The sequence below is a fragment of the Nannospalax galili genome, unplaced genomic scaffold, assembly GCF_000622305.1.
Source record: "Nannospalax galili isolate Female #2095 unplaced genomic scaffold, S.galili_v1.0 scaffold24, whole genome shotgun sequence".
NCBI lineage: Eukaryota > Metazoa > Chordata > Mammalia > Rodentia > Spalacidae > Nannospalax > Nannospalax galili.
The window spans coordinates 1304276-1315271 of record NW_008352654.1 but is presented as its reverse complement, the minus strand read 5'-3'; the positions used below and the strand labels follow the sequence as shown (position 1 = coordinate 1315271).

The following is a 10996-nucleotide window of genomic DNA, read 5'->3' as shown; positions in this document are numbered from 1 at the left end:
TGTTTCCCTCCTACCTGTGTTTTTTTCTTTTTTTCTGTAGTCTATCCTTTGTCTGGTATTGAGCTCCCAAAGAGGTGAAAGTTCCTGTCTGGGCCCTGGACTCCAGCCCATTCCACATGCTGTCTGGGATCATCAGCCTCTTGCTTGGAAATTGATATGTGTTCAGGTGTGCATCTCACACTATGCCTGACTTACTCATCAGGGACCTGCCTACACCACCGCACTGCTCACTGACAGGACTACCGCAAGCTTGGGTCTGACATGGTTTCTCTGTAGACAACAGCTTTCTTCTTCCTCCTGCCTGCAAACTACCCCCGGCCCAACACTTGCAATACCCTCCCTTTCTCTGTACTAAATCAAGTAAATGCCCTTTGAATAATGTGTTAACTATTTCCCCTCCTCCAGGAAACCTTCCCTTCCCCAAATAACCTTGCAGTAGTCTGTCCTCCCTTCACTCTAATACCTTGCATACTGTAACAGGATTGGCCGCTCATTTTATGTGCATGTGTGAGTAGGTGTGAGTTCTTTAAAAAAATTAACATTTATAGCTGGTCATGGTGGCGCACGCCTTTAATCCTAGCACTTGGGAGGCAGAGGCAGGCGGATCTCTGTGAGCTCAAGGCTAGCCTGGTCTACATAGCGAGTTCCAGGCCAGCTGGGGCTACAGGGAAACCCAAACCAAAAAGACCATGTGGTATGTACATGCCACAGAGCACACATTGATGTCAGAGGATAATTACTGCGAGTCCATTTTCTCTTTCTATTACATGGAACTCAAGCAGTCAGACTTGGCAGCAAGTACCTTTACCTGCTGAGCCATCTTTCTGGTCCCTGTCCATGGGTTCTGTTAAGTACTTCAAAGATCATCCTTCCCAGGGGGACCATAACCACTGGTTTCCCTTGGTGAGCTTGGCACAGGCTGTCGACCAGCTGGCAGCCTCATTGTGAATCAAGATGACCAGGTCAGGCGTGGTATCTAGGAAGAAGCCAGGACAGCATCAGATGCAGAGGCTTCTGTGACTTTACCATAGGGAGACTGCTCAGAGCCTTTTCATGGGAGCATGGCCATAAGGTGTTCCCTTCTAACCCTACTCTGCAGCACTCATCCCTCATGAGCAGGGATTGCAGGGGAGCTACAGGCATGGTCACTGTGGCCATGGTCACTGTAGCTTGGATGGCTCAGGCTCTCTGAATTGCTGAGGGGTGTTCTATTTAGGTGCACATATTTGGCTCAGTCCTGGCCTGTTCTGAGGTTTTACATTCAGAAATGTCAAGCACAGAGCACGTTTGCTACTTAGCCCAGTGATTAGGCCCAGAGTAACCTTTAGGTGACTTCCAGCCCAGCAATTTCTTTATTATTCTGTTTGGAAAATGAAAACCCCTCCCTGCCAACAATTAATTTACCAAAATAAACAAGATTTCTGCTTTTCGTGACAAAGACCGTTCCTGAATGCCAATCTTGGGCTGCCAGATTGCAGTTTTAAGTGGGTGCAACCAGAGGACTTGCAGGTGATTTACTGCAGAGGTTTATGAGAAACGGAGAAAACGTGATCAAGAGGGAGTGGAGGAAAGTATTTCCCAGGAGTTCTTGTCTCATCCCTGAGTTCCTGACAAGTCTTTGCGCCCTTGGCTCTCTAACTTCTTTTTTTTCATTGCAAGCAATTCTTGTTCTCACTCTGTCCTATATGGTTTATTTACAATCCTCTCCCCACACCACTCTGCTTCCAAACATCAATATCCAACAGCTTGTTTCTTATTTATTTTTCTCTTTATTTCTTCTTTATTTTTGAGATGGGGTGTCACTCTATAGCTCAGGCTAGACTAGAACTCATTTTGTAGTCCAGGCTGGCCTGACTCATGGCACTCCTCTTGCCTCAGCATCCTCAGAACTGGGATTACAGGCATGAGCCACTATACCTCAAACAGAATATGGAGTGGTGTATTGCCTTCCTTCCTTTCTTCCTTTCCTCCCTCCTTTTATTAAAGGTTTACCTTTATTTTTATTTATCTGTATGTGTAAGCCTGAGTATATGCTATACATGTGCAGGTACCCAAGGAAGCCAGAAAAGGTATCAGATCCCAAGAGTTATAGTTACTGGTAGCCATGAGCCATCTGATATGTTCTGGGAACAGAACTTGGGTCTTCTGGAAGAACAGCAAGTAATCTTAATGGCTGAGCCATCTCTCTAAGCCATTTTGTTTGTTTTTTGAGACAGGGTCTCATGTAGCCCATGTTGACCCAGAACTTGGTACATAGCCAAGGATGACTTTGAACTCCTGATCCTCTTGCCTTCTTCACCTCCCACATGCTGGCATTACAAGTATATGCCACCATTCCCAGCTGCTCTTGTTTGCTTGTGCCCATTGTCATTTTCACCATCCAGGACTCTTAACTTGCTACATTTTGCTTATGGGTCTTGTCCTTTCATCTTAAGAGCTACTTCTAGGGGCTGACTAGATACAAGCTAGCAAGAGTACCCAGGCTGTAAGTTCAGTCTCACTCCTTTGTCCCAGGACACTGGGAATGGGGAATGAATAGTGCACATTGGAAAAGGAGAGGCATATGAGATATAGCTGCTGAGTGCTGGCAAGACTGCGCTCAGGTAGGCAGCACACAGAACAGAGGGCTCGGGGGTGGAGGCCCTGAATGCTACCAGCCTGGGACCATTAGAGATGATGCTGAGGGAGTTAAGAACAGCAACGGTTAAGATTAAGTCTGAGAACATTGTCTCCTTCCTTTCAGCTCCTGCTGGGAACCAGCCTCTGTGATCACAGCTCTATCCTCAGCAGCCTCCTAGGCTTTCTAGTTGGTAAGGTGGATTAGGAGAGGACAGAAAGAACCCCCACCCCGACCCTGCACTTCCAGTCCTCCTCAGACACCTCTTCTTCTAACTCCCTGTTTCCTCTGCCTGCCCTTGGTGACTTTGCAATTTTGGATATCTCAAGATTTTATCTACAGGTATTTTATCTGTTTAGATCCCAGGAATTCCCTGGGCCAGACAGAGAGCCAGCATTGTCATGGTTTTATGAGGCCTAGTGTTAAAACAGACAAGAGTTGCAGCTTCAAGGGCTCATGGTTGCTCCTGGGGTCAAGGTAAACACAGATAACAATAGAAACATGAAGAGAATAATTTCCTTATAGACAACTCAGGAAATTTCATTCTCTCTGTTCTTTCTGCTTTCATCTCACCCTTGTTACCTCCCGGTTATCTCCCCCAGGATTTATCCTGGAATAGTTTGGGTACAACAACTCATGGGGCCTCTTTATCTAGATCATTTCCAGAGAGACAGAAGTGGCCTCGAGTGTCTCTGGAGTGTCTAGGCAGAGGAATCTTGATGAGATCTAATTAACAATTTACAGACTAGACTACAGGCATTGTTTGTGATGGACACCAACACTGAATGCGCAACTACCATGCACACTGGGCATTGTGCTGGGTCTTAGCCAGAGTCTCAAGTGGCACAGAGTAAACAAGTTTTGCTTCTGAAATGCCTGTCCTCTATGCATTTCTGGTGTTGATTTCTAAAACTTCAGTTTACAGAATCCTTTGGAAATATAGTTTGGGGTGTTAAAATTTCTCAGACCCTTTTCTTGAACTACCTGCTTAAGTCAGGCCTTCATATCTTTAAAAAGCTCATCTGGGGTTTTTGGTTTTTGAGACAGCATCTCATGTAACCCAGGATGGCTTTGAACTAGCTATGTAGCCAAGGCTAGACTTCAGCTCTTGATCTTTCTGCCTATACCTCCAAGTACTAGGATTATAGGTATGTGCCACCATGCCCTGTTCATCTGAGTCTTTATTATTATATGAAATCTACATCCTACTCTATATCACTATTGGTTTTTAATATAAAATGAACCTCCTCTTCCCTAACCCCCTGTTCCTCAAAAGTCCAGTTAGAACACTGAAGCAACAGGAGAGTGGGTTAATTCTATCTCGTCTTTCTACCAAGTATTCCTGACACATTAATTTACACCCAAGGGACACAAGTATCTTGAGCATCAGTTACACTTAATGCTTGTTTACTGATTTAAACCCAGAGAGGTGTAAGATAGCAGAGCTCAGCATTCTCCCTCCTCTGCCTGACTGCTAGGGCTGACCTTGCCTGGCAGCCTCTTCCTATGTTAGCCTTCTATTCTTTCAAGCCTCCCAGTCTGAGACATCCTTCCTTTGACTTTCTTTCTTTCTGTTCCTTTCTTAGACAAGGCTCCCTGCTTTGTTCTGCCCTTGTATTATTTTTGGTTAGGGAGACACAACCATTTAAGCCCAAGGTAAACAGTGGCAGAAAAAGGGGGCATCAATGAGTCATTTAAAAAAAATTTATCTTCTCTTGGTGTATGACATGTGCACATATGCATGTGTGTGCACATTTGTGTGTGTGAGCCTATGTAAATGTCTGAGGACAACCTCAGTGTTAGCCTTCACCTTCTACCTTATTTCTAAATTTTTTATTGGTCACTTGCTCTTCAGATTCAAAGTTGTTTGAGACGCTGGGGCCAATGTGATGATCAAAGCAGAAATGTTTCCCACGTTTTGCCAGGCATGATCGCACACACCTGTCATCCCAGCACTTGGAAAGTGAAAGCAGGAGGATTAGGAGTTTAAAGCCATCCTCAGCTATATAGTAAGTTTGAGGCCAGCCTAGGCTACGTGAGACCTTGTCTCAGAAACAACACACAGAGGATAGAGAGATGGCTCAGGGGTTAAGAGTGTGTGCTGCTTTTGCAGAGGACCCAAGTTTAGTTCTCAGCACTCCAGCTCCAGGGATATCTGATACCTATAGCCTCCACTGGCACCTGCACTCATGTGTATATACACACACACACAGACACACACACACACACACACAACACATACACACACACATATACAGATTACATAATTGAGAATAATAAATCATTAAACAGATATATAAAACAAATAGCAACAACAAAAACCCAAAAAGAATAAAAGTTTTCAATAATAAGTTTCTGGAATAATCAATAACTATATAGGTATATGATTTTGAATTGTACCCTGAAGGGAGAGAGTATGGTATTATGAGAATAAATAGCCAAATGCTTGACCTATTCAGGAGAAAAGGTCAGGAAAGGCTTTCCTGAGGCAGAAACATTTCAGCAAAAATGTGGAGGGAAGTGGGAGCTAGTAAAATGAAAGGGTGGGAGGGCAAGGACCCCTGGCAGAGAAACACACATGCAAGAGTCTCACGGCTGGGAAAAAGGACACCGGCCAACATGGGGAGCTGAAAGGAGACCACTGGTTAGAGCATAGCTAGAAAAAGAAGTGAAGGCAGGTTGGAAAGGTGACAACCAGAATTCTATTCTTTGAATAGATAAGTATAGTTGGGTATACGCCAAGTTCCCTAGCCAGGTTGTAACCAAATATGCTTACTGGCGCCACAGTAAATTAAGTAGGAGGGACTTTTAAGTAAAAACAAATTAGCCATGATTAGAATTTCAGTCAAAGGTATACCTACTTTTATAAATATTCTAGCCCAACATGGTGGCACATACCTGAAATCTAGGACTCAAGAGACTGAGGGAGAAGGACTGCTATGAGTTTGAGACTTGGCTGAACTACTTAGTGAGATGCTGTCTGTCTCAAAAAACAACTGGCACTGGGGAGATGGTTCAATCAGGAAAGTGCCTGCCATGCAAGCATGCGGACCTGAGTTCAGATTCTTAACACCAATGTAAAAGCCTTTGTAACCCTAGAAATGGGGAGGGTGGAGATAGGTGGTTCACTGAAGCTCAGTGGCCAGCCATCATAGCCAAATCAATGAGTTCTCCAGGTTTAGTGAGAGACCGTTTCAAAAAATAAGATGAAGAGCAATAAAGGAAGACTCCTGACATTGACTTCTGGCCTCCGCACACGCATGCATGCACACACATACACACCCACCTGCACATGGGCACACAGGCTCCCAGACACATGCATGCACACACTTGCAGACATACACACAAATCCAAAAATCATTAGACAGAGGGCGGGGGCATATTTGTTGAAGGACTGGACAGGGGATAGATGAATAATGATTAAACACAGTATTTTACATGTCTTGTCCTAGCTCTGCTCCAAGCAGAACTCCAACCTGGCTCCTTTTCTCCCAGAACAAATCACCTACAGTGTTCTTCATTCTTGTTACCATGGCATTCGGCACACTTGACTGTCATGGAATTGTCCCACTGTATCCTAGTAATAGTTTGCTACTGGCCTTTCCTCACTAGACACTAAGCTTTTTGAAGGCAAGGCCCCTAACTTGATATTAAAAAAAAAATTTTAAGATTTATTATTTAGGAGGGTGGAGAGATGGCTCAGCGGTTAAGAACACTGACTGTTCTTGCAAAAGACCTGGGTTCAAATCCCAGTACTCACTCGGCACCTAACAATTGTCCCTAAGTCCAGTTCCAGGGGCTTTGACAGCCTCTTCTGTCCTCTGCAAGTATTGCACGACACGGGTGCACTTGCTTACATGCAGGCATAACACTTATACACATAAAATAAAAGTAAAATATTTTGGGGCTGGAGAGATGGCTCAGGGGTTAAGAGCACTGACCTGTCTTGCAGAGGACCCAGGTTCAATTCCCAGCACCTGTATGGCGGCCACGAACCGTCTTAACTCCAGTTCCAGGGGAATCCAAAGCCCTCTTCTGACCTCCGTGGCATTGCACAACATGGGTGCAATACATGCAGGCAATACACTCATATACATAAAATAAAAATAAAATATTTTTAAAAAAAGGAGGTAGGAATTGGCTAGGCAGTTAAGGTAAAAAGACCCCAAGAAAAGTAGCCAGTTTCTTGGCTAAAACTCACAATGTCCTTGGGCCTGCTAGCAACCTACTCTGTTCCAAAGGCCAAAAATGTCCAAAATATTTAGGAGCTTTTATCTAATCCTTAAAAGGCCCATAAAAAAAAAAAAAGAAGAGTACATGAAATTATCAGAAAAAAGTAATGGGGAGATATGGGAGGAGTTGGAGGGGAGGGAGTGGGCATGGATTTGATCAAAACACCTTATACGCATGTATGAAATTCTCAAAAAAAAAAAAAAAAAGATACTTGGATGATTTTGCTATAACCCAGGTAATGTTTGGCCATCTTTAATTTAAAATGGGGTCTGTGAGCATCTATATCAGCATTCCCCCTCAGGACTTCTGCAAGAAGCATGTCACCTCCTAACCCTCCACTTTCCAGTCCTCCCTCATGCTATGCAGCTATTTCCTCAGAAAAGAAGCATTCCCTAGAGGGAAGAGAGGAAGCTCATGAAATTCACAAGGCAGATGCAAGAATTCTTCAGAAAGCTACAAGAGTCATGAGGCACCTACCCAAGGTTATGTGTGCAGTAAATAATTGCTGAAGGAGGAGATGGAGCCGCCTGCAAGTTGTGAGTCACCAATCATGCTGGGTGGGCTTTTCAGGGCCGCAGCTGCCCAAGTGCCCAGTGTTCCTGTTAAGTAACCCTAATAAACTCATTGGTCCCCTAATAAACTCATTGGTTCACTAATGCTGCAAAAAAAGAAAAAAAGATTTATTATTTTTATTTTATGTGTATGGGCGGACTGCCTGCATGTGTGTAAGTGCACTTGTGTTGTGCAGTGTCTGAGGAGGTCAGAAGAGGGTGTCAGATCCCCTGGAACTGGAGTTACAGATGGTTGTTAGTTGCCATGTGGATGCTGGGAATCAAACCCAGGCCTCTAAAAGAGTAGTCAGTGCTCTTAACTGCTGAGCCATCTCTCCAGCTCCAACTTTATCTTTTTTATCTCCAATACCTAGCACAGTTCTTGGCACATAAAAGGTGTATTGGTTTGAAAAACTTCACACTGTTCACAAATTCAGCTAGACTGTACGGTGATCAGGATGACTAAAGGATACAACTGCTGCCCAACAGGTCTATTTATAGCAAAGTATCTAGCCAGCTTGGTGGCCCAAGACTGTAATCCAGCACTGGGGAGGCTAAAGCAGGATTATAAACCCAAGGCCAGCCTGGCTACACAGCAAGTTCTAGGCCAGCCAGGGCAATGTAACAAGACTATCTCTCCAAGTAAAAATAAAAGGCCGAGAATGATAGTGATAGAATGCTTGCCTAGCATATCCAAGGCCCTGAGTTCACTGCTAAAAAATAATCATTTAAAAAAAAATTTACTTAATTACCTATCTGTGAATCTGTGTGTATGCACATGAGTGTTGTTGTTCTCAGAGGTGATAGGTGTCAGATCCTCCAGAAGCTGGAGTTACAGGCAGTTGTGAGCCCCTATCCTGAAATGCACTCAGGTTCTCTGAAAGAACAGCATGTACTCTTAACCACTGAGCCATCTCTCCACCCCCCACCCTAAACCTTCATCCTTAAGGTGATCAAATCTAGGTCCTTGTTTTTCTTATGGTGTTTTCGGATTTCTGTGTGTGTGCCCAACTATCTCATCTAGTCACTAGGACCTAAGCAGGGAAATCTAAGGGACTGTGAGTCCTCAGCACTCCCTTGGTGTTCCTAAATCACACACACACACACACACACACACACACACACACACACACACCTTTTGCTTTTGGTCATACAATACTTCCATGAGGCATTTAGATAAAAGGTTAAGTGATTCACCCAAGGTCACACAGCAAATGAGTCAGCCCTTTTCTCTTACCTTCCACTACTGTATTCCCTAACCCCAGACTTTCCCTATTAGCCACCTTGACAGGGAACGGTTCTCACTTCAGAGCTCTTTGGTTTTGTTCCTGCTGAGCCATGCGTTGGCAAGCCCTGGTGGGAAGATGCAGGGGTTTGCTAGAGGCTGCAGACCTTCAGTATGACAGAGTGGAGGGCGCTGCATAAACCAGATGTGGCCTCTCAGAGACAATCTGATAAAACTTGCAGCTGTGGAGTCAAGCATGGCCATCCCAGTGACCTAGACAAGAAGTAACAGGGAGAAGAGGCTTTGTGAACTGAAGACAGCAGCCAAGAAGGGAGAGGGGCTCAGGGCAGGAAGCCTTTAGGCTAGCAATGAAGCTGTGTTGTCAGTGAGTTCTAGATACTGACAACAGCTGGTTTCCAGAGGATATGAGCCCTCAATCTGCTCTGGAGCTGTCTACCTAGGATAGGGCACTACTGTACCCTTGTTCATGAGAATGAAACCAAGCCAAGTGCTATTCCTCCCTCACTTTTGGAGACAAGGCTGCTATAGGATTAAATGACCATTCAAAACCCAAAGAAGCTGGGGGGCAAAGGGGGTGCACACCATTAAGCCCAGCACTCAGAAGGCAGAGGCAGGTGGGTTTCTGTGAGATCAAGGCCATCCTGGTCTATACAGTAAGTTCCAGGCCAGCTGGGGCTATAGAGAGACCCTGCCTCAAAAACCAAAACCAAAAATAAAAGCCAAAGAAAATGATAGCTCTCCCTATTAAAGAAATTCATACAAATAATTGCTGAGTGTTAGGCACGGTGGTACAATCCCATAATCCCAGCACTTGGAGGTGGAGATGAAGATCATAAATTCTGGGTCATCTTCAGTTACAGAGTTCAAGGACAGCCTCAGCTATATAAGACATAGTCTCAAAAAATAAAATTGCTGACTGCTGAGTTCTAGCATTTACTCAAAGATGAAAGGGCCGACCCTGTGCTCAGGCTGATTATAGTCCAGTAGGAAGGTAAGCTGACACAAAAACATTGTACCTGAAAAAGAATGTGGTTAAGTGTCATCAACAGAGGATTAGAGTCTGGCTTAATGAAGGCAAAGCAGAACCAGGCATCTGGAAGGCCATCCATCTTGAAAGGTACCTGGAATTAAATCTCCAAGATAAATGCATGACAAATGCCCATGATTCTAGGCTGCTTAGGTTTCCATGGCTGCAACCTTCCTTTCTTATCTACGATGATAATACTACTAATGTCATTAGAACTACCCTGAAGGGAGATAGGTGTTCTTATCATTCTGTTTTACAGCTGAGGAAATTGAGACTTTAAGAGTTATCCAAAGTCAATCAGCTGGGAAAGGTTGGAGGGGATATGAAAACTCAACTAAAATAAAAAAATCAAATCTACAAACTACTACTGCTTCCCAAAGTGAAACCCTTCCCTATAGATTCTGGCGGCCATCTGTCTCTCTGGTACCAGGTTTCTAGGCTTTAGAGCTCCTTGGGAGAGACTGTGACCAACAAACTCTAGGCAGAAGGCCAGTGTCCTAGTTTGTTCTTCATTGCTGTGACAAAATACTCTGACCAATACCAACTTGGGGAGGAAAGGGTTTATTCATCTTACATCTCCCAGGTCACAGTTCATCAGGGAGCCCAAGGTAGAAACTCAGGGCAGGAACCTTGAAGCAGGAGCTGGAGCACAGGCCATGAAGGAACACTGCTTACTGACTTGCTCCCCTGGCCTCTCCTCAGCCTGCTTTCTTATGCAACACAGGCCCACCTGCCCAGGGGTAGCACCACCCACAGTGGGCTGGGCCCTCCCACATCACTCATCAAGAAGATGCCCCTCAGACATGGCCACAGGCCAGTCCAATAGAGGCAATTCCCCAATTGTGGCTCCCTCAACCCAGGTGTGTCAAGTTGACACTAAAGCTATCCCACACAGCCAGATTAGGCAAAATAATCAATACCACATATCTTAGAGTTCTGAAGAATTTGGTCAAAGTCCCCTGAACTAAACATATGGAAGATGGTCTTTCAATCAAATGTCTTCTTGGCCTTAGTCTTGGTTCTAAGCCCTTCTGGATTTCTAAGACTTTCCTTATTCTCACAGGTAAGGAATCTATGTCAGTTTGTCCATCATGCTCAAACACCCTCTAGGGTCTCAGTGAACTATATGTAGCTAGTGTCGACAGATGTTGGAGATGACTTAGTCCTCCTTCGATCACTATATTACACAGTTAACAGTGGTTAATGGTGGAGCCACTAGAATGATTTCTCATTGTTCCATCTTGCCACTAAACAGTGACTTGACTCATTTCCCTTGGTTGTGAAACACAAGAATCTTATTACCATTGCACACATACAAAGAA

At 44.5% G+C, this 10996-nt stretch overlaps 1 long non-coding RNA gene across 1 annotated transcript; it reads right to left on the bottom strand.

The window, feature by feature from the left end:
* Positions 1 to 641: 641 nt before the first annotated feature.
* LOC115067104 lies at positions 642 to 9726 on the bottom strand. The gene is made up of 3 exons (XR_003846540.1): positions 9664 to 9726; positions 8707 to 8899; positions 642 to 976 (listed from the first exon to the last, which is right to left on the bottom strand). It is a non-coding gene; the product is annotated as an uncharacterized LOC115067104 (long non-coding RNA).
* Positions 9727 to 10996: the final 1270 nt, after the last annotated feature.